Below are 24,284 nucleotides of genomic sequence, written 5' to 3' on the forward strand. Positions count from 1 at the left end.
TAAAATGTAGGTATTTTGTGTCAAAAACTTAAAAGTGATAAAAAGACAATCATCAATTTGTTTTGAATCTTCTAGGTAAAAGTCAAAATCTAAAATAAGCTTTTTATTCTCATATATTATATATCTCAAAAATTGACTCTTTTATATCTGAACTCCCATATCATTCTAGCTATACTTTTCTAATACATTTTATTCCTATCTACCTGTGGTAGCCTCTGTACGTATCTTTAAGTTCAAATATACTTAAATCTCCTTAAGGGTGAGGTCCATTCTTTTTCATCTGCATATTCCAAAGTACTGAACTAAGATTTTGCATCAAATATGTGTGTAGCAAATCTAACAGTCACATGATATTACAAATGAGTGAATACTAAAAGACGAAAATAATTTCCAAACACATTAAATCCACATATATGAACATTGAATGGCAAGTAACTGAACAAATGAAGTGGTTGAAACATGCCAACTATAGTAGCGAAGATGGGGATAAGCACAGAAGGGCATGGTATTATGAGGACTGAGTTACATGTTGTTTGATTTGGACAAGATCACAGGTCACTGGTCTACTGGTGTAGATAATGACACCCTTGGCTGAGCCATTTATGAATGACTAATGATAATGTCAATAACATGAAACTTTACTCTTCCCTGAAGTTATTAAAATCTGTCATAAGCATTAAATTGATGTGTTTGTGCATTGGCAGGGAATAATTTTCTGCAGCCATAGAGATTAGATCATTACTGAACAAACACATAGCCCCAAAGATCATAGATGAGCCAGAGTGAGGTTAGGGGAAAAAGCCAAAATATCCATTTTTGATATGATCATTTTGTTAAGCCTTAGCTCATCTTGGACTTTAGAATTGATGTCACTCTTCTTACAAGTCATCTAGGTTTGATTTTTTTAATACCATATATTTAATTTTATTTTTAATTTAATTTAATTTAATTTTATTATTTTATTTTTTAGGGAGAGAGAGAGGGAGATAGTGTGAGTGGTGGTGGGGATAGGGCCACGGGAAAAGGGAAAGAACCCCAAGCGGACTTCACAGCCAGTGTGAAACCAGATGCAGGGCTCGATCTCACGACCCCTGAGATCATGACCTGAGCTGAAATCAGGAGTTGGTCGTCACCCTGGTGCCCTTATACCATATACTTTAGTGATGTGAGCTTATTAGATAATTTATTGACAAACCCCCCTGATTCTCTAAGTATCTGTACTTTTTATTCCGCAACTGCAATATTTGGGTTTACATCAGAAAGTATTAGGTTTTTTTTGCAAGTTTCATATTATGGAAGTCTGCCTACCTTTTCTTAGAACAATTTTATTATTGAAACTCTAGGATAGAGTCTGATTATACTAGTATTTTTCTGATACCACTGTTTTTGAAAACTATCACTTCTATTTTAGTAAGTACTCTTCATATCCAAAGTTAGTTCACAGAAGTGGCTGTACTTCAGTTTTCTATCTTACCCAGAAAGCTATCATGAGAAATGCTAATTGGCCCATTCAAGTCCAGAATCAGAGTTCCACATATTTGCCCCATCAATTAATCAAGCAACTTTATTTAAAAAATAATATAATATAAAACGTCATTATTTATTTGTATATAATCCATATGTCTCTTCTTCCCCCTTATATGAACAACCTTCTATTCATTCTTAATCGATCTTAGTTTTTGTCCATTCCTAGTATTAATATCTTAGTTTGCCCTCATATCTATTTATCTCTCATAGTTTCCCTTTGATTCCCATCCCCTACTCCCCTCCACTCCAGCAACCCTCAGTTTGTTTCCTATGATTAAGAGTCTCATGGTTTATCTCCCTCTCTGATTTCATCTTGTTTTATTTTTCCCTACCTTCCCCTATGCTCCTCTGTTTTGTTTCTTAAATTCCACATGAGTGAAATCACACAATAATTGTCATTCTTTGATTAACTTATTTCTCTTAGCATAATATCCACTAGTTTCATCCATGTTGTTTCAAATGGCAAGATTTCATCTTGTGATGGCCACGTAATATTCCATTGTGTATATATATATATATATATATACCACATCTTCCTTATCCATTCATCTGTCAATGAACATCTGGGCTCTTTCCATAGGTTGGCTATTGTGGACATTGCTGCTATAAACATTGGAGTGCAGGTGCCCCTTCAGATCACTACATTTGTATCTTTGGGGTAAATACCTAGTAGTGCAATTGCTGAGTCCTAGGGTAGCTATACTTTCAACTTTTTGAGGAATCACCATACTGTTTTCCAGAGTGGCTGCACCAGCTTCATTACCACCAACAGTGGAAGAGGGTTCCCCTTTCTCTGCATCCTCGCCAACATCTGTCATTTCCTGACTTGTTAATTTCAGCCATTCTGACCGGTGTGAGGTGGTATCTCATTGTGATTTTGATTTGTATTTCCCTGATGCCAAGTGACATTTGCATTTTTTCATGTGTCTGTTGGCCATTTGTATGTCTTCTTTGGAGAAACGTCTGTTCATGTTTGCCCCTTTCTTGATTGGATTATTTGTTCGTTGGGTGTTGAGATTTTTAAGTTCTTTATAGATTTTTGATACTAGCCCTTGATCTATTATTTCATTTGCAAATATCTTCTCCCATTCTGTCAGTTGTCTTTTGGTTTTGTCAATTGTTTCCTTTGCTGTGCAAAAGCTTTTATCTTGATGAAGTCCCAATAGTTCAGTTTTGCCTTTGCTTCCCTTGCCCTTGAAGATGTGTCTAGCAAGAAGTTGCTATGGCCAAGGTCAAAGAGGTTGCTGCCCGTGTTCTCCTCTAGGATTTTGATGGATTTCTATCTCATATTAGGCCTTTCATCCATTTTGAATCTATTTTTGTGTATGGTTTAAGAAAATGGTCCAGTTTCATTCTTCTGCACGTGGCTGTCCAATTTAGTGATAAAACCGGTATCCATTTTCATTTTAATATTGGTAGTATTTACCTTATATTTAGATTATGAAATGGCACATCACAATTTTAGAGGACAAGTAAATAAAGTGAAAAAGGGGACAATCTCATAAAATTACATACAATATATGTGAATTTGGAAGATTCTGTCTCTACATTTGCTAATCTGATGAATATATGGTGAGTGACCAAATATGGCAGGAACTCTTAAATGTGCAAAAGAAGCAAAGTTCCAACTTTCATGGGGTTGATAATAGTGAAAAGAAAAAGTGAACAAGTCAGTGATAAATGTTATAAGGAAAAAGGGCAAAGAGTGTGATATTGTGATAAATGATGAGAGAAAGGTAAAAATTTTTAAATTGGGTTATCAGGATTAATGATTAAATAAGGTAACATGGGGCACCTGGCTGGCTTTGCAGGTAGTGCATGTGACTCTTGATCTTGAAGTTGTGAGTTTGAATCTCATGTTGGGTGTGGAGCCTACTTAAAGAAAAAAATAAAACAAAAAATAAATTAGGTAACATAAATAAAATTATACATATACATATACACAGCTACACATAAATATCCAATGAATACTCATGTCTATCCTATACAGATATATATCATAGTATCAAAGAAAATGGCAAAGTTCAATACATTTTGATGATGAAAAGTGGATATGGCTACTTTGGAAAAGAAACTGTCAAGAGAATGAGAAGTCAAACCATATATTGAGAAAAAAATATTTGCAAAAGACAAATCTGATAAAGGGCTGCTATCTAAAATCTACAAAACACTCTTAAAACTCGATGATAAGAAAAAAAAACAACTAAAAGTGTACAAAAGATCTGAATGGACAACTTATCAGAGAATATATACAGTTGACAACTGAGCACATGAAAAGATATTTAGTATCAGGTATCATTGGGGAATTCAAACTTAAAACGCAGTGGTATATTAGAATGACTATTAGAATGACTATTAGAATGACTAAAATCCTGAATACTGACAGCCTCAGATGCCAATGAGGATGTGAAGCAACAGGAACTCTCATTCATTGTGGACAGGGATGAAAAATGGTATTGCAACTTTGGAAGATAGTTTGACAGTTTCTTAGAAAACTGAACAGACTCTTACTTACTTACTTATTCCTTGCTATTTACTAAAATGAGTTGAAAATTTATGTCCACACAAAAACCTGCACACGAATGTTTACAGAAGCTTTATTCATAATTGCCAGAACTTAGAAGCAACCAAGATGTCCTTCAATAGGTGAATGGATAAACAAACTGTGGTCCATGCATGTAATGGAATATTATTCAGCTCTAAATGGAAATGATTAAGCCACAAAAAAACACAGAGCAAATGTACATACAGATTTCTAAGCAAAAGAGGCTAATCTTAGAGGGCTCTGTGGTAGATGACTCCACTTATATGACACTCTGGAAAGGGCAAAACTATTGAGCAATTAGAAGATCAGTGGTTGCCAGAGGCTTTAGGGGGAAGAAGAATAGGTGGAGCAAAGGGCATTTTTAGGAAAGTGAAACTGCTCTATATGATAATAAAAAGATGGCTATTTGATGTAATACTCTAAACTGTGGGCTTTGGCTGGTAGTGATGTGCCGATGTTGGTTAATTATTTATAGCAAATGTACCGCACTAAGTAAGATGTTAGTAGTAAGAAAACATGTGTGAGGTGGAGGAAGTATGTGAAAACTCTGTACTTTCCACTCTGTTCTGCGAACCTAAAATCGCTCTTAAGAAGAGAGCCTGTTCAGTTTTAAATTTTTTTTTAATTTTAAATTTTTTATTATTTTTTATTTTTTGAGAGAGAGAGAGAGAGAGCACAAGTGAGGGGAGAGGGGCAGAGGCAGAGAGAGAGGGAATCTTAAGCAGATTCCACACTCCAGAATGGAGGCTGACACAGGACTCAATCTCACAACCCTGAGATCATGACCTGAACTAAAATCAAGAGCTGGCCACTTAACCAACTGAGCCACCCAGGTACCCCTGTTAATTTCTTATTTTAAAGTGGATGGTGAATAATTTACTGAATGTCTGAAGGGAGGATCTAAAAAGAAGCTAACTTGTTCATTATCACTTTTATTACATCTTCTGAAATAAAAAGGATGCCATTAAAAATGTGAAGCCAAGGAAGAAGAATTTGTCTAAAAAAAATAGAGACTATAGCAAAATTTAAAAAATAAATAAATAAAAGAAAGATAAAAAACATTAAAAGATGAAGTTGAGGAAACCTCCCAGAAAATGGAACCGGAAAGAAAAGAGATATCTAATAAAAAGAAAATGTTAACTCTAAGTTCAATATACCATCAATAACAACCCAGATAAAAGAATAAATGAAAAAAAGGAAATTACCAAAGAAATAATTCAAAAACATTTTTAGAAATTGAATGAAATAACTCACCAAAAACCTGGAAAAAAATGAATTTGACTAGGCCCACAAAGTGCATATTTTAATACAATTGTAGAATACCAAGGATAGTGAAAAATTCTAATGTTGTTAAAAAAGAATAAAACAACAGGTCACATAAAACAAAATTTGGATGTAAATGACATTAGTATTTTCTAACACTGGAAGTTTGAAGACAACAAAACAAAGCCAGCAAAAATCTGAGAGAAATAATTTCAACTGAGAAGTTCTGAAACCTGACAAAATGTGAGGCGAGAGCACAGAAGAAAGGAATTGTCAAAATGACAGGAAAGGTTTGAAGAATTTACCTACCTTATAGCTCATCTCAAGAGGCAACTAGAATATATGTTTCCCATGTACAATAAAATTACAAAGTAAAAGACATGAGATCCAGTACATCGTGTGTTCACCATATGTAATGGCAAAGAGAAGCCCAGCATGGAACAAAGAGAATTCTCAGCATGATAGCTCTGCATCAGCCTTAAGTTTAGGAAATTATGTGATAGGTACATGTAAAAATATGTGATTTTTAAAAAAGCAATTACTGTCTATGGGAAAAGCAGAAAGGAAACACAATCATGGTAAACACAATTTCTACATAGTTTATCATGATGCCAGGATATTGATTTAATAAAAATCCTAACATTAATTTAGAAGGATAGAGGAAGGGAGCAAGAATAATAATTAAAAGTGATAATTCTTTACATTTTATAAAATGACGTATGAAGTTAGTACTTTAAAAAATAGTAAATTATATAATTTTCAAATATAGAAATAAACAAAACTTCTTTAAAGAGGTGAAAACATTTGAAAGTCAGATTGAGAATGGATAAATGAGGAATGAGTTCTAATATTTTATTATAGCCCTGTAGTACTAGTTGACTTTTTAAATTATGTGCATTTATTACTCTCATAAGAATGAAAAAAAGTTAAAACAAAAGATTAAACAGAATAATAGGATGAGTAGGAGTGAAAATTTTCCAGGGTTGATGGTTTTGACAGTTCCCCACGTATGGGTGCACATGAAGCCGTTACCAGCACTGTATAGCTATTGTTGGAACTGAGACAGGCACCCAACTTTTCTCTTGGTAGAATATTTAAAGAACAAAGAGATTTTCAAGTTTCCATAATTATATTTAATAATATGTATTGTTTTTTTTAGTGTGAAATGACATCCCTCAATTACTCAAACTTTTCCAAGTTATTTGAAGTACTCATTTGAACACACACACACACACACACACACACACACACACACACACACGTCTATTTCTATGGCTTATATTTGCTTTATTGGCCTTTCTACTCCTTACTATACCAAAAGTGTAACCTTAAAAGTTGAACATAATGATACTACTTATATATTAGTCATTAAATTTCAGAACTGTAACACTGTTCATCTGTTTGATTTCAGCAGTTTATATTCTTGAGTTGACCTTCTCTCCTTCGTTTGGTATAATCACACTGATCCGAGCAGGCATACACACACCAGTGCACATACATACGAAGCTAAGATCCTATATGAAATAGATTGTTATTATTTTTTTAAATAGTGAAATTATCTTTTTGAAAGACTAAAATCATTTACATTAATATTTGAAAAAGGAATGAGGTAGGGTGATCATATTTCAAACCAATGAAACTCGAACCTGTCTGGGGGTCAGGGCCAGCGCGGGGTTCACCCATGCAGGTTAGGGCTGCGGACTGAACCTTCCTGTCTGCGCACGGGGATCAAGAGGTGCACAGGATTCTCCTTATCTGAAACACCAGCAGTGTGGTGACGGAGAAGGAAAGAGGGGAAGCCTAAATCCTGTCAATGATCAAAAATCAAAAATCATGTCAGAATTGTTATTACATCTTTACTTACAAAAGTCAAACATTACAGGCGCCTGTGTGGCGCAGTCGTTAAGCGTCTGCCTTCGGCTCAGGGCGTGATCCCGGCGTTATGGGATAGAGCCCCACATCAGGCTCCTCTGCTAGAAGCCTGCTTCTTCCTCTCCCACTCCCCCTGCTTGTGTTCCCTCTCTCGCTGGCTGTCTCAATCTCTGTCAAATAAATAAATAAAATCTTTAAAAAACAAACAAACAAAAAAGTCAAACATTAGTTGATATTTTTGGCCATCACCTGAACTGTGTCTTTCACTTAATTGCTATTCTCCTTAAATCACAAGATGATACATCAGTGTGTCCCACTTGTCTAAGTGTAGCTAAAAGTTTAAATAACTTAAATAACCTAAAAATATGCTCAGACTATGGGGAAAACTTTCCTGTCAATATGTATTTTATTTACCTTAATTGTTGCTATTTTCATTTCATTTGTCTTAAATTTTTCATCAGGAATCACATTCCTTCTCCCTGAGAAATATACTTTAAATTTGCTAGTACAAATTTTCCTAGTTTTTGTTGTAAAAAATATTTGTATTTTGCTTTTATTCTTAAAAGGATAATTTTTATTAGATGTAAAATTCTACATTTGCAGTTATTTTTTTTAAACAGAAGATATCAGTACATTATCCATGGTTTCTGTTATTTCTGTTGAGAGGTCTGCTTTTGGTTTTCTCTTCTAATCTATAACTCCTTTCCAAGCAGTATGCCTAGTATCTGTCTTTCTGAGTACTACTACGGTTTTCATTTTCTTTTAGCTTTTCAGAAATTTTACTGTGATTTTCTGTGATGTATTTTTTTTAATATTTAAACTGCTTTGGGTTAATAGTAATTTTTAAATCTGTGTTTTGATATTGTATATCAGTCTTAAAAAGTTCTTAACCATTTTTTTAAAGATTTATTTATTTTAGAGAGAGTGTGAGCACACTTATCTAGTCTCCCTTATTTACTTATTAAGTCATATATTTTTATTAATATGGGGTCACAGATATTTGCTAATACATTGGGTTTTAATAGAATGCTATTTTATTTTTTGTTGTTTCAAATTGTTCCAGTTATGGTCATTGGTACCTCTTTCAGTTGCCTCCTGTGTCCCTTTTGCACACCTCATCATTGGGTTTGCTTATTTTTTTATCTCCTTATTTCTTGGCACTACAAGATGCTGTAAGATCATCTTGGATATTGCCTGCTCCAGTTCTAGAACAGTCACATCTCCCTGGTGCTTCATTCCTTTTACTGAAGAAACCAAAATCTAGGTACTGGGTGTGCTAATTGCTACTGATATATTTCATTAAGTTTTAATTTGGGTTATTTATTTATTCTATATTTTGGGGAATTACTATATTTATTATTTTTCAAATGAGTTTTGTCCTTTACCTTTTTATTCTGGTTTTCTTTTCCAACCCTCTGTAAACACAGCAAATATAAAGTCTTTATCTGATAATTCAAGTATTTAGAGTCTCTCTTGGGATGTCTTATTGGATATTGCTTCTTCTTTTGGTTATTCATGTGATCTTGCTTTTCACGTGATGATTTCTTTATTGCCAGGGATATTGCATTTGAAAAATCACAGAAGTAATTCAAGATCTAGGATCATGCTATATTTCTCTATTAACAGTTAACATTCGTGAGTGGCAGGTGGCTAGGGGCACTAGCACTGTAGCAACTTTTGGCAAGATCAACTGAAAACTCCAAATTAGGCATTAAAGCTATTGATCTCCATCTCTACTATCTTACACTAGATGTCTGGCCTTCAAAACAACTTAAAAGGCATACGAAATCAAGTTAAACAGAACACTGCCAAGAGACAGAACCAGATTCAAATATGACACAGACATTAGGAGAAATAGAAATTTTTAAATTATCATGATTAAAATGATAAAGTCATTAATGGGGAATTTTTATAATGGTGTATCCAAAGAAATAATGAAAATATCCATGACTGATGAAATGAACTATAAATATTTGTGAAGATCTGGGAGCGCTAGTACAAACCACTACCACAATACCCATCGAACAAGAACTTTTTCTTTGCTTGTCCCCCTCAACCTGTTGAAACCCTAAGGCACAACCTATGAAAGAAAAATTAAGATGGACTTCAACAAAATGAAAAATTTCAGCTTGGTGAAAGACACTTTCAAAGCAATAAAAAGACAAACCACAGTCTAGGAGGAAATATTTTCAAAAGACTTATCAGAAAAGGATTGTTATCTAAAATACAAAAGAACTCTTCAAACCCAACAACGAGAACATCAAAAACCCAATTCAGAAATGGAGCAAAGACCTTGACAGACATGTCACCACAGAAAACATACAAAGAGCAAACAAGCACACAAAAAGATGCTCCAGATCATGTGTCATCAGCGAAATGCAAATGCAAACATTCAGATACCACTGCACACCTATTAGAATGGCCAAAATCAGAAACAGTTACAACACCAAATGCTGGTGAGGATGTGGAACAGTATGAACTCAAAGTCATTGCTGATGGTGATACAAAATGTTATAGCCACTGTCGAAGACAGTTTGACAGTTTCTTACATAAATACACGTACTCTTAACCGTATGATCCAGCAATCATTCTCTGTGATATTTTCTAACATATTTGAAAACATATTACCCCACCAAAATCTGCACATGGATGTTTATAGCAGCTTTAGTTATTATTGCCAAAACTTCAGAGCAACCGAGAAGTCCCTCAGTTCAGTAAATGATAAATTGTGGTACTTTTGTATAGTGGAATATCATTCATCATGAAAAAGAAATGAGCTATCAAGCCATGAAAAGACATGAAGGAAACTTACATGCATATGACCAAGTGAAAGAAGCACTCTAGAAAGGCTATATACTGTATGATTTCAACTATATGGCATTCCAGAAAAGACAAAACAATGGAGACAGTAAAAAGATCAATGGTTGCTAGGGGAAGAAGAAAGGTATGAAGACAGAGCACAAAAGATTTTTAGGGCAGTAAAATGACTATAATACTAAAAGGATGGATATATGTCATTATATATTTGTCCAAACCCATACAATATACATTAAGAGTTAACACTAATTTAAATTATGAACTCTCAGTGATAATAATTTGTTGATGTAGGCTCATCAGTTGTAAAAAAATGTACCAATGTGGTAAGGGCTGTTGATAAGGGGAAGGCTATGCATGTGTGTGCACAGGAGCCCCATGGTAAATCTCTGTAAATTCTGCTTAATTTTGTTGTGAACTTAAAAATGTTCTAATAAATAAATTCTATAAAATGAAGTGAAAGGCAAACATTAAGCTTATTGTTACATTCATGATTATAGTTTTCATTGTTTGTATAATGGCTATAATATGAAGGTTTCCAGATAGACATCAGGCAAATCAACGAACAATATGTTCTATAAAATGAGTTTGTTCTTGAAATGGCAGATAAATAGTTTGCTCACTACATGGAAGAGCAAAGCTTGCAACTTTGAAAAGCTGGATTACCCAAAAAATAGTTGAATGAGACTCATATTCCTTATAATTATTATTATTTAAATTCTAATTATGGGATTTTATAGTCTTAATTTTAAATCTGGTTTTAGTTGACTACTAAGGCTATTTTATTTTATTTATTTATTTTTTGGGAGAGAGTGAGAGAGCATGAGCAGGAGGAGGAGCAAAGGGAGAGGGAGAGAGAGAATCTTAAGCAGGCTCCACGCCCAGCATAAGCTGGATGTGGGGCTCAATCTCATGACCCCGAGATCATGACCTGAACCAAAATCAAGAGTCAGACTTTTAACTGACTGAGCCACCAGACACTCCAGAAGCAATTTTAAAAGACCAGTTATTAAAATCTTGTTTCAAAGCACATATAAACATCAAATTTGTGCACTAAAATGAGTCAGTCTTGAGTGAGCTTTTCAAACCTGGTAGAAATCACCTTACCTAAGTGATCAAAGTTATCACAACCAGTACTAGGACAAACTAATTCCATGTGCTTGCTAATATGATATGCTGAGAAAGACTTGACATTGATTCTGTGGTATTGCTCTCCCAAACAAAATAACATGAACATAATCATGAGGAATATTAGAAATGGCCAAATTACAAGACATTCTGTTAAATAACTGACCTGTTTCAAAATAAAGGATACTACAGAAACATGACAAATTGAAGTATTCCATTTTCCTGGACTAGAATAATGATAATTATTATTATTTGCTATGAAAGTCTGATATAATTGGTGAAATCTAAATATGGTTTATACACTAGATAATGTTATATGTTAATTTCCTAATATTGATAATTCCATAATTCCACCATAATTATGTAAGAAAATATCCTTATTCTTAGCTGAGTGTACTCTATAGTATTTGGAGTGTTTTTATTCTTCTTCCTAAATTTCACCATCTCTCTCTGTCTCGCTCTTCTCTCAATACCCTAAATAGCTGAGGGAGAGTTTTAGGGATATTGAAAAAAAGAGAGAGACATGGAGACAAAGATAGAGGGAAAGAGAGCAGAGAGACAGGCAGAGAGAATGCTAAAGCAAATGTGGCAAATTTAATAATTGGGAAGTATGGTTGAAAGACACATAGGAGTTCTATGACTAATCTTAACATTTTTCTGTTAGTTTGGAATTAATTGAAAATAAAATTCATTCCCCAAAAAGCATGTTTTTCTATAGATGAAGTAAATTTGCCTAAATAAATCAAGTTTTAAACTGTGTGATTTTGATTTCAATCAATATAAATATGATATGCACAAATATAACCACAACTTCCTAAATCAACAAAAGCCCCAAAATACCAAGATATCTCTTTTTCTCTATAGTCGTATTTTACATGATTACCAATGACTTTAGGATACGGAATCCATCATATTTACTTGTATTTTCAATTTAACTCTCCACATTGAAAGAAATATGACAGTTTACTTTCTGCTAAATTAAAGTGAGCTCCTTGACTTTGTCATGTAGACTTCTTACATTATAGGTATTATTTGCAATTTTAAAGTCTGTGGATTATTATCTAAAGATAAAAGTTGTAAAGATTATCATTTAAAGTGCTAGGATAAATCATTTTTTGTGAAGGTTATACCCCTACATTACACCAGTATTTGAATACATTCTAGTAGATCTAATGTCATTTTTCAATATTGACTTCTCCTGATTGGTCTGATATTGTGAAGGAATAAATCTCAAGGTCAAAACTTTAATAAAAACATCTGTCTACCTTATTTCTTCAAAAAGTGTAAGTTGCCTTTGAGTTTTAGGGCTATATTTGCAACGTTAATATTTTTAGATACTTCTTAAACAGGATGTTATCACAAAACAAAACAAAAAAAACCAAAACCCAAACCAAAAAACAACACATTTTTCGTTGAAAATTACCAGCTCCTGGGAGTTCTACTCACTGGAAATTCCCAGTGAGGGGGAGTTTAGGTTCTCTGAGGTGGCAAAATCCAAAAGTAGTTCTCATCCGGTGCTCCTGGAACTGACTTTAGACCCCAGAGAAGGCTTTCTAAAAAGGACTTGAAAATTTATTGCTAAACATTGAAGACCTTCAGGCTGTAGGTTGAAAGGCTGAATCCCCAAAAAACTGAGTTTGATACTAGGAAAGAACTACAGGAAAAGTTCTGGTAACAGTGTTAACATGTGTGCAGAGGACTCTTTAACTGTTTAAGAAGTTAGACACGGATGCTAAGAAGTATTTAAGAAGTCAGACACGGACTAATGGGAGTGAACCATAGTAATCTGGGTATTTAAAAGAAATACACCTGATGGTTTTTTCACAGACTGGTATAACAAGGCATACTTTTTATTTGTATGAATAATTGTTTTAAAAATACACTTCGGAAAGTCACTGACCTCTTTTGAAGAGGTATATTTCTAAGTGAGCTGAAAACGTGGATTAAGAGTGAGTGAATATTGTATTTTTTAAGGTAATTTGATTTGTAGGAAAAATAAAGTAGACAATATCAAGTTTGTATGGTATTCTAAATAAAAGAGGCTCCAAGTTAGAAGTTGTCAATGTAAGTTGCTCCTTAATTCAATAGACATTTTGAATTACCTTTGTAAGTGAAATTGCATACAGTTACTGATTTGATGCTGTTAATGGATAATAGGATATTTTAGGAGCTAAACTACACCTTTAAATAGAACAGGTGCTAAAATTTTCAAAAGCATTCATATGTATTGTGCACAAGAATTGCCAGCAAAGTGTTAAAAAAAAGAGAGTTACATTTTCTAACATACTTCCATAGTGAGTACAATTTATAGTTAAGTAGACTAAAGACCCCCTCCTTAATGCATTCTCTATTATCCAGAAAGTTCTGTTCCGCTGGCATTTTTTATTGAACCAAACAGAAATTTGAGTTGGTATAAAAATATGTTCTTTAATTTTGAGTCATGCTACCAGAATGTTTTCTTATTTTTGTGAGGTGCACACATAAGAGACTGAAGTATTTTATCCATTTTGTCGAAAAAATGTTTTTAAACTGTCAAATAAAGAAATTATGTATATTACTGAATAAAAACCAACGAGTCATTTAAACAAACAAAACAAAACAAAATTAAAACCTTAGGTCCTATATATTTGATACTGTAGCTCTAATTTCAATACAAATATCGAAATATCTCTTATCCAGTATGCACAGGTAAATGCATTCTATATATCTTTAAACTACTTAAACATATGTAAATATGAGTATATTATAATTTATTATAATATTTGTATATTATGTTATAATATATAAATTCATATGTATATATAAATTTATATATATGAAATGTATATATATTCTCAGAAGTAGCCTGTAACGTTTAAAAATTAAAGCATATAAAAATGGCCTCTAGTGCTCTGTGATCCTCACCACTTATTCCCATGACTGATTCTTCCTTCCTTTTTAGGAATTAATTTAGGAGGAAATCCAGTCTCAAACTAATGCAAACATTCCTACAAAGTGTATGGGAATTCCAAATAGTTTTACTGCTAAAAAACGTCAAAGAGAAACATCCCATCAAAGCCCCAAGTGGAAAAGAATGCCAACAACAATTAAGCTGAAGCAGCTTTACTGGCCCCACTGCTCTCACTTAGACAGAGTCGTGGAGCAGTATTTAATCAGAAGGGATTGGGAAAGGATTATAATGGATTTTGCTTACCTTAACCAGGGCAATGAATGCTCAGCAATATGTAAACTCCGAGATGTAACTACATATAAGACTTTAAAGAGGGATGGTAGAATGCAGCAACAAAGCAAATATCCTGATCTCTCTTCTCTGAACTTGAGAATTCGGTCAGCTCAGTGGAACACAGGGAACCAGCCTATTGTTAGCAGCACAGTAGACAGTGGGAAATTGTAGCTCGTAGCTTTAAAGGTTAGTCTGTGCTCCAAAAAGACATGTAAAGGTAACATGGAGCCCGGTATTGTTTATCATCTGTAGACACGGTCCTTACATAATGTCACTGACTTCTGTCAGTGGAGAACTCTAAGAAATCTTGTTCAATAGGCCCTCCACCTGATAAAGCACAGCTACCCTGAGACTGAACAAAAAAAGATGAATCAAATTTGCGTTTCCTCTTGTAAATCATCCACTCTCCTAAAGAGTCTCTTCAGTAACTGAAGTGCTTGAATTATGCAAGGATAGACATTTACTCATATTTTTAAAGAAAATAAATAAAAAAGTATCTAAATGAATAAATTTAACTTAAGTGTTCAGAGAAACATTACAAGCTATAATGTATACATATATTCCTTATTTTTTCCCCCAAAGAAGTGGTTTTAAATATAAATGAAATTTCTGGTTGAATAAGATGCATCTAATTGAGCACTTTTTCTTGGAACAAGCAAACAAAAAATGAGCATTTACTATGTGCCAAGCACTTTGCAATGTGTTTTGGGAGAGATAAAGAGAAAGAAAATATCAACTTAGCATATATCACAATCTCATGGGAACAATAAGCATGGAGAAGTCATCTTAACACCTATCAGATAATAAAACATTTTGAAAGGCAGTTTTTAAAATGCAGTAATAGCTCAAAGAGAGAAACTGACCAAGAGTAATAAGTAAGATCAGGAAGTGTTCATGGACGGGTTGACATGTTGTCTGGACCTTCAAGGTTGAGTACAATTTCCATAAGTAGAATAGCTGTGAAGGATATTCTAGGCAAAGAGACAGAATTAGTGAGGACATGGTCTGGAATAAAATTTACAGAGATTCAGGAGATGTTAAGCACTCCGTTTTTGCTTGGTCACGGACTTCATAACTTGGAGTGCAAGTAAATTGCAAATCAGATGGGCCCCTATAGTAGACACTGTACTTTAGCTCAGGCAGACCAAATCTTTTTCTCCAGCACAGAAGATGAAAAGGCTACTAATTCTCTTGTTGTCTCACTGCCTCTTAAGCCTGGCCATGGAAAACTGTTCTACTAACTCAGGAAGGAAAGTGTGCTGGTGCTGTCTGTTATTCTGTTATTTCCCGGTGAACATTCCTAACTGATATATCACACCTTGAATAAATTGGGCATAAATGCAATGAGTGCACTCTGGAGAGAAACTCTAAATGTTCCCAAGTCATCTTTTATTTTTACTGTCCATAAATAACCTCCCAATGCTCAGATGAGAAGAACTACTAAAAGTCAACACTTGTCCACTTTGTCCCGGCAGAAGATAAGAATAGGGAACACTCTCCGGAGTGTAATGGTGTCCAGTGAGATGGCAGCAGCAAACGAACACAAAATAAAAATTAGTAAATAGTTAAAAAGAGAAACACTTGAAACACAAATCTCTCTCATGAGGAATTCACACTGTAATGACTGTTTGAAATGTGCATTATAGGAAAACCTGAACGAGATTAGACAGATATTCATCAAAGTAGGTAAGGTACATATGGCCCTTCTCTTCACTACATCTGTGCCCAGTGCAGAGTGAAGACAAGATTGACAACCGCACACACGCAGCTACTAATCCCTGCAACGCAAGAGCAGGGTTTAAAAAATCAGACAGCAAAGCAAGGTAAAAGATCATTAATTTCTATTATTTTAAGGAGCCACAGCAGACCTAGTTTACCACCCCCATCAAAGATAATTATGTAATGAGGAAGAAATGAACCCAATTTAATGCAAGAATATAGAATAAGTAAATAAACAAACACATAAATAAGGATAGACGTTTATTATGCAACATGCAGATGAAGCATCCCTTTTGGGAATAGGTTTGCCCCCAAAATACAAAAACAAATGGAATTGCTACTCAGCAATGTCAAGAAATAATGAAATATGAATTTAATGAACTGAAGTTTCAAAGCTGACATGCTAAGGCAACAGAAGAAAATTTAAAAGAAGCTGTCAGGAGAGAAATGGAGAAACAATACCTTTTCTCAATGAAAAGACATATTCGAAACAGCAAGGAGAGAAACCCTGATAATACACGAAACTAAATCAGTTATGGTAGAATAAGGTTAAGGAAATCACAATAAAAGCAAATAAAAATGATAAAGAGATGAATGATCAGAAGCAAAACGCAGATGTGAATGAGTACAACATAAAGACGATCGTTATGCTTCTCAAGAATAGACTACAGCAGGGGCGCCTGGGTGGCACAGCGGTTAAGCGTCTGCCTTCGGCTCAGGGCGTGATCCTGGCGTTATGGGATAGCCCCACATCAGGCTCCTTCCTCCACTATGAGCCTGCTTCTTCCTCTCCCACTCCCCCTGCTTGTGTTCCCTCTCTCGCTGGCTGTCTCTATCTCTGTCGAATAAATAAATAAAATCTTTAAAAAAAAAAAAAGAATAGACTAAAGCAAATAAAAAAATTAAATATAAAGTAGAAGGTAAAAAAAGTAGTATTTCCTAAAATGAAAGAAGAGTGTTCTAGGAAATTTAATAGAAAGTGCTAAAGAAACAATTTATTCAAATGATATTCCTGAAATTTAAGGGAAATTAATAGTAAAAATAAAGTCAGCACTTACTGCCTAATCCATGAATTATCTCACTTAAATAATTACTGAAAGAAAAACATTCTATGCGGCATTAATGTTTCCTTATCTTATAGAAGAATAACTCAGCCAAGCTCATTCAGCAATTGAGCAATGGATTTATATTTAGGATCCAAGACCATGCCACTACAAAGGCTGAGTTTGTAATCATCATTCTATACAGACTTTCCTGGATTTATGATGAGTTGCATCCCGATAAACCCATCATAAGTTGGAAATACCATAAGTTGAAGATGCATTTAAAGCATCTAACCTGCCAAACATCATACTTACCTTAACCTACCTTAAACGTGCTCAGAACACTTACATTAGTCTACAGTTGGGCAATACCACCCAACACAAAGCCTGTCTTAAAATGAATTGTTAAATACCTAATAGAATTTATTGAGGATTGTACTAAAAGTGAGATACAAAATGATCATATGGGGATAGAATGATTACCAGTGTATCAGTTGTTTACCCTATGGTTGCTTGGCTGACTGGGAGCTGTGGCTCCCTACCTCTGCTCAGCACCTCAAGAGAGTATCATACTGTATATTGTTAGCTCGGACGAAAATCAAAATTCAAAATTTGAAGCAGTTTCAGTTGATTATGTATGGCTTTTGCACCATGGTAAAGTTGAAAAATCCTACATCCAAACATTAGGAAGTCGGGAATCATCTGTATTCTATAAGATATTGGAAAATAAACACATTTACTTCTCAGCTGGCTGGTCTCAGAAGTCTCTCCAAATGAGACATACACTTTCTTTTGAGGAGACATTGTCTATTGCCTTCGCAGTGACTAATCTCCCCTAAAATCCCAGTTTTCTTCAGAAGCCACCCACTCCCAAGTAGTTCGTATGACTCAGGAGAAGCTGATCCCACATCCAACTCACGGGCATCTCAGCTTTTTTGCCAGGGATTAGTTAAAGAATCTTGGCGTATACTAATCAATGCATATTGTTTTCTGATGATTATTACTGAGTGAGCACTTCGCCTAAGTTGGACCAGTCAGACTGAACAGAAAAAATTTATATTCTATGGCTCTGGGACAGAGTCTTCTCTTTCTTGTCTTAGAAGTGAACAAGGAAGTATGTCACCTTGTTTTCTGCCAATAGCCATCTGACGATGATGAGAATAGACCATCTGAAGAAAAGAATAAAAATCTATACCAATGAAGGAAGAGTTGAGAGAATAGCAAATAACTGGAGCCAAAGCCTGGAACTATCCTACTTTCAGACTTTGGGTTATGTGAGATAAAAACGTCCTCATGTTAGCTATTTGAAGCAAGTTTTTTGATTCTTAATTGGCACAACTATTTTCATTGATGACACACATGCACACCCATACATATACACAAACACACACATACACACCCCATGATGTTCATGTTATTGAATATCAAGGACACCATATCTACTTGGGCCTCTGCCTTAGTTATGTGCCTTTGTATCCAGAAAAATAGTGCTTATTTCTATATTTAGAGTTCTAATAAGATGCTTAAAGTAGTCCACGTCTATTGATTAAAGAAAATAGAAAAAAATAATGTCTTGCCTAATCTGTGGCAAACACAAAACAAAATTTTTGTCAATTACTATAGAAAAATAAGTAAAGGAAAATTAGTAAATAAATAAATATGCTTTAAAATAGAAAGAGATTAATATCATTTTAGCAGAAGTTAAGAAGAAAGACTATATTTCCATTTCTCTAGCCTCTCTATACTTGGATGTTACATGTCATCTCAAATTCCTGCTCTTCTGCTAGTTTCCATGACAAGGTAACATTAACTGATGCTGAAACATTAGCAACCAACCCCAGGCTTCCTGAAGCTGTCTGAAGCTCAGTCTCTAGATGGCTTCACTGTTTTTTTTCTTGCTTGCCAGTTGTTGAAGTAATTTCAACAGTATCCCAGAGTGCACAATAGGTAAGGAGAGAGAAGAACCATTTTGAGTGTCAGCCTCTGGTTTTACAGAAAGTATAAAATGAATGCATGAAAGAGATTGGTTGGAGCCACTGAGGTTAGGGTTTGATTCACATGTCATCTCAAAAACAGGAACAACAAGCTTTGATTCCCTTTCTTTCTTGAATGCTGGCGGTCATACCCAGACTAATGTTGAAAGAGTGGCAATGAGCGATGAGGCATTATTAGTTCAGGGAATTTCAACCTTATTGAACTTCTAAGGCCGTAGATTTGGCCTGATGAAAATAGTGTCTCTATTAGAGAAATCTTTTGGCTAAAAGTAATATATCTCCTCTTGTTTAAGCAACCGGGGACAGAAATGTTTATGTTTGCTCTTGGCAAATTTGAGCAGAAGAGGCAGTTTGGGATCAGATGATGGGTAGGGCATCTTAAAGATTTTTGTCTTTATTCTGAGAGCAATTATAAATAATTGATAACTCGTATTACATGGAAAGGAAGTTTGGGGTCAAATATGAATCATGGGAATTCACCCTATAGCAACTAGTCAGGCATTATAAATGGAGGCCTAAGATTTTAAATAAAGAACTGTATATTAGCCCTAAAGATGAAAGTGTTTTAATAACAACAGATTTTTAAAAATTAAAAAAAAAACAGAATAAATGTGTAGAAAATTTGAGTGAAAAAGAACATGCTTCAATTCTATTCCACACCACTGTTACAGTTTACTTAGAATATCAACATAAAGACATTTTCATAAACGTTAGGACTCAGGAGTTCTATTCTATATATACCCTTCTCACAAAGCCCTATTTAATGATGAAAGCCAGCACTAACCCAGAGATATCCCAACATAGAGAAGACACAAATGGGGACATGGATTATAAAGGATAAACAACAAGTTTTAATTTTCTCTAAACAAAAAAACTAAATCTAAAACTCTAGAAATTACATATGTAATATAGAATGCAGATTTCAAAGTTCCTGAAAACAATACTATGGAATAAAAATAAATTGAATTGAGACAAACATCACAAAATAGACTAACAAAAATCTGGAAAGATAATTGGAAGAGGAAGTGTAAGGTACAACTTCTTTTATCGTTCAAATAATAAATAAAAATGTTTGCTTCAGGATGACACTAATAAACTAATAAATATTGATTCATTTTTAAAGTTACAAAGTAATGAATAAATAAATAGGTTGTATCACTTCCAAATTATCATAACAAAAAAAGAAATAGAAATATTGCAAAGGATAAAACATATGTTAAATAAATAATAATAAAATAAAATAATAAAAAATAAATAAAAATATTTATTCAGCCTTTTGGTAAATATTTATGGGGTTACTATTCTTCCTACACCTTGTTTAGAGATACAATGGAAAGAAAAATCAGCATGTCCCTGTCTTTGTGGAATTTTGAAACCACTTTTGGAGTAAAACATTAAGTCAATAATCACAATTGAATTATTATCACTATTGACTTTTACAACAGCTAAATAATAAAAGTAAAGTCTAAAAGCGTATAACTGGGGGCGCCTGTGGCTCAGTCGGTTAAGAGTCTGCCTTCTGCTCAGGTCATGATCCCAGGATCCTGGGATCCAGTCTTACAACAGCATTGGGCTCCTTGCTCAGTGGGGAGCCTGCTTCTCCCTCTGACTGCCACTCCCCCTGTTTGTGCTATCTCTGTGTCTTTCTGACAAATAAATAAATAGAGTCTTTTTAAAAAAGGAAATAAAAGCATATAACTGGAGCATGTGACATAGTCTTGGGTTAGGGAAGTTCTCTGAGAAAAGATCAGTGATTTGATGGTGAAGAAAAGGAAAAAGCTGGAACCAGCTTGCGTGAAAGTCCTGAAGGAAGGAAAATAGGGCTGTGAAGAAATGAAATAATATGTGTATAATCGCTGAAATGCACTAAGCCAATAGTGACATTAACTCTGGGGGAAAAATCACAAAGGGGACAAATGCCTGTGGCAGACTGTGTTCTTTTCCCTAAGAATCCACCCCCTCCTTCTAAGGGTGTTACAGTCCAGCTCTTGCTCTGTGCCTTCAGCACTTCTCCGCAGGGCAGGGCAGAGTCCTTCCTGGCCGCACTGCCGGCCGTGGCCTTGGGACTTACTTTGGTCAGTGCAATGGGATTGAATGGGACATCTGCCACTTCTGAGCAAAAGCTTTTTGTGGATTGTAGGATTCAGTGTGTGTCTCTGCTCCTGACCATAAAAATAGAACATTAAGGATAGGTTCTGATCATTCAGCCTGGGTCCCAGTGTAAGAAAGTTCATGGGGCTCAAGCCAGCCACAAAGACCTGTAGCATTCATGTAAATCAAGAAAAAAATATAGGAATGTTCATGAATATATGCTGCAGAGATTTTGAGATTTCATTAGCTTACACATAGCCTAGCAGAAGTTCATGGAAAGAATTTCTAATTCATATTCTGGCAAAAAAAATTTAATAAAATCTTCTCCCCCCCAAATACCGTGGATTATGATTATATATGTATAAGCTTATACACACATAGAGATGCATCTAGAACATTTCTTTTACAAAATACTGTTTGTTGGTTATCTCTGAGTGTCAGTTTTTTGCCATTTTTAAAAATATTTTTTCTCATATCTTGTAGATATGTGGGAATTTTGTAATTTTAAAAAAAAATTCCGCTAATAGAAAAATAAAATAAGAACAGAATTTTTATTTTTTAATTAATTAATTTATTTTTTTTAAATATTTTATTTATTTATTCGACAGAGAGAGACAGCCAGTGAGAGAGGGAACACAAGCAGGGGGAGTGGAAGAGGAAGAAGCGCTCATAGCAGAGGAGCCTGATGTGGGGCTCGATCCCAGAACGCCGGGATCACGCCCTGAGCCTAAGGCAGACGCTTAACTGCTATGCCACCCAGGCGCCCCAAGAACAGGATTTTTAAAAAATATTTTAAATATAACCTATCTGAAGTAGGAAGATTGTTATATGTATAATAGTTCCCAGGATGTTGGGATAAAGAAGCTTTTATTGGAGAGATGCATGGTATATATCCCATGATAGATCAAAGCGGAGCTTCCGACTTCAGTGTACATCCAAACTACCTGGATAGCTTCTTAGAATACAGATTACTGAAGCCTACCCCTAGAGTTTCTGATTCCTTACATATGAAGAGGTGCCCATTAATTTGCATTTCAACTATTCCCATGTGTTCCTGATGATACTGATCGAAGAACACACTTTGAGAAGCAATACATTCAGTGGTCAGACAAATACATGTCTTGATAAGAATTTTACTTTGGATCCACAATTTCAAAAATCAGTTCATTTGGTTGTTTTGTTGGCCAACCAAGTGCTTGAAAAACACTGAATCGTTTGCCTCTGTGTCTCTGTTTCTTTTCTTAGATGTTGGTAGGTAAAGAATTGAAGCCAGGTGAGTTTCAATTAAATAACTCTATTCTTATAATTGTATATCCTATTGAAACATACTCATAGAGTTAGGAATCAGAACACACACACACAGACACAAACACATAGCTATTTCTTTCCTGTCTATGGAAAAGTTTTATTTTCAGAGGTAATTCATCGACTTTATGATTTTAAATGACCATCTCTGCTACTATAATGGTTGTTTTTCCCTTTCCTTTCAACTTAAGATTTTTCTTCAGGCATCTGACATCCTTGACCCTGTTTATAATCCGTTCACAAGTATCCTAAAAAACTAATTTTTTAACTTTAGATCTTTTTATAAAATGGAAGGGCCTCATTCTTAGAGTAGTAGACAAAGAAGAAATAAGCGGATCATTGGTTTTCTTTGCAGAAACTAGAATATTATTGAATTCCACTCTTCAATTAGAAAAAAAATAAAAGAGGAGGAAAAAAAGGATTTTGGAGGTTTTAATATTTTTCCTCAGTGTATCTTCGTTAAGGCCTGAGACAACATATAAGCTTTACCACACAGTTTGGGGGTGTGTGTGTGTGTGTGTGTGTGTGTGTGAGTGTGAGTGCGCAAGGCCGAGATCCACTATCCCATTAAAGCATTTTGCCAGAAGAAAAAGTTGTTAGAAAGTACATAAAATGCTAGGTGATCTGCTTTTACTGGAACTTGACTTTCTGAAACATCTGAACATAACTGTCTTTTATTAAACTGAAATGAAGAGGTCTGGGCAGGAGTCTTGTGGGGACAGAACACTCAGCCTCAGAGTCAAAGCCCTAGAACATTTCTTGTTATCACTGAACAGTTGCCCTTCTAGCCAGCTAACAAGAAGAGCATTACCAGCCTTTGAAAGGCAGCCAACACAGTTTGCCTTGAAGACAGTTATGTTGGTAAAATCACGGGTCTTCTAAGGAATAGTGCAATTGAAACTAGGATACTGGGGGAGAGGCATCTGGGATTCACAGAATTTTAGAGTTAGAAAAATCTCGTTCAGTCTCACTTTCAAAGCCAGACAATGTTTCTGTGCAATGAGAAAGAGAGAAGAAAATTTAAATTGTAATCTCTTTCTGAAACCCCATAGAACTTAACTGTAAAGGGAAGGTTTTCTGCAATACTTTTATTTTTAAATGAGTTTCCCTTGGCTCAGTATGACTAGGGAACAGTCTCCAATGTGCCTATTCAAGGTTAGAATTTCAAAATCTTCATTAATATTTTGCTATTGCACCAGGATCATTCATGCTACGCTGCCTTTGCTAATTAAATTAATAGCTACAAATGCTTACCAAAGAGATTAACTTATGCACTGCCCTCCTAGAAAAGGAGCCCGTTGCTAGGCAGCCCTTGGTGAAGGCTTGGCACAAAGCACCTTCTCTCTCAGGACAGAGACTGCTTTGCATCCCTGACAGGGAGAATGAATGCTGCACTGCTTTCACTGAGAACATTCACCTTCGTCTTTACATCTCAATTGCTTCCCTTTAATTATCTTAACCACTTGGTGCATTCTAGTGTTTCAAGTCTATTTAATGTGAAGTATATGTGTCTCATGCTTTTTGGAGTCACTTCAACATCTTATCTTTCTCTCGTCTCTTCACAAGCATCAATCCAGCATTACACGTGGCTTCGCAGGTGCACTTTACGACTTCTGCAGCTTTTGCCACAATTTCTAATAACTTAGATATTTTTGCATATTACTTCAACTCATTTATGTGGCCAAAGAATCATTTGATGTAAATCTGGGTTTCCTGTACTCCCTTGCTCTTTATTTCTAAGATTGTATCTTTCATTTTTG

The sequence above is a fragment of the Ailuropoda melanoleuca genome, chromosome 5, assembly GCF_002007445.2.
Source record: "Ailuropoda melanoleuca isolate Jingjing chromosome 5, ASM200744v2, whole genome shotgun sequence".
Taxonomy (NCBI): domain Eukaryota; kingdom Metazoa; phylum Chordata; class Mammalia; order Carnivora; family Ursidae; genus Ailuropoda; species Ailuropoda melanoleuca.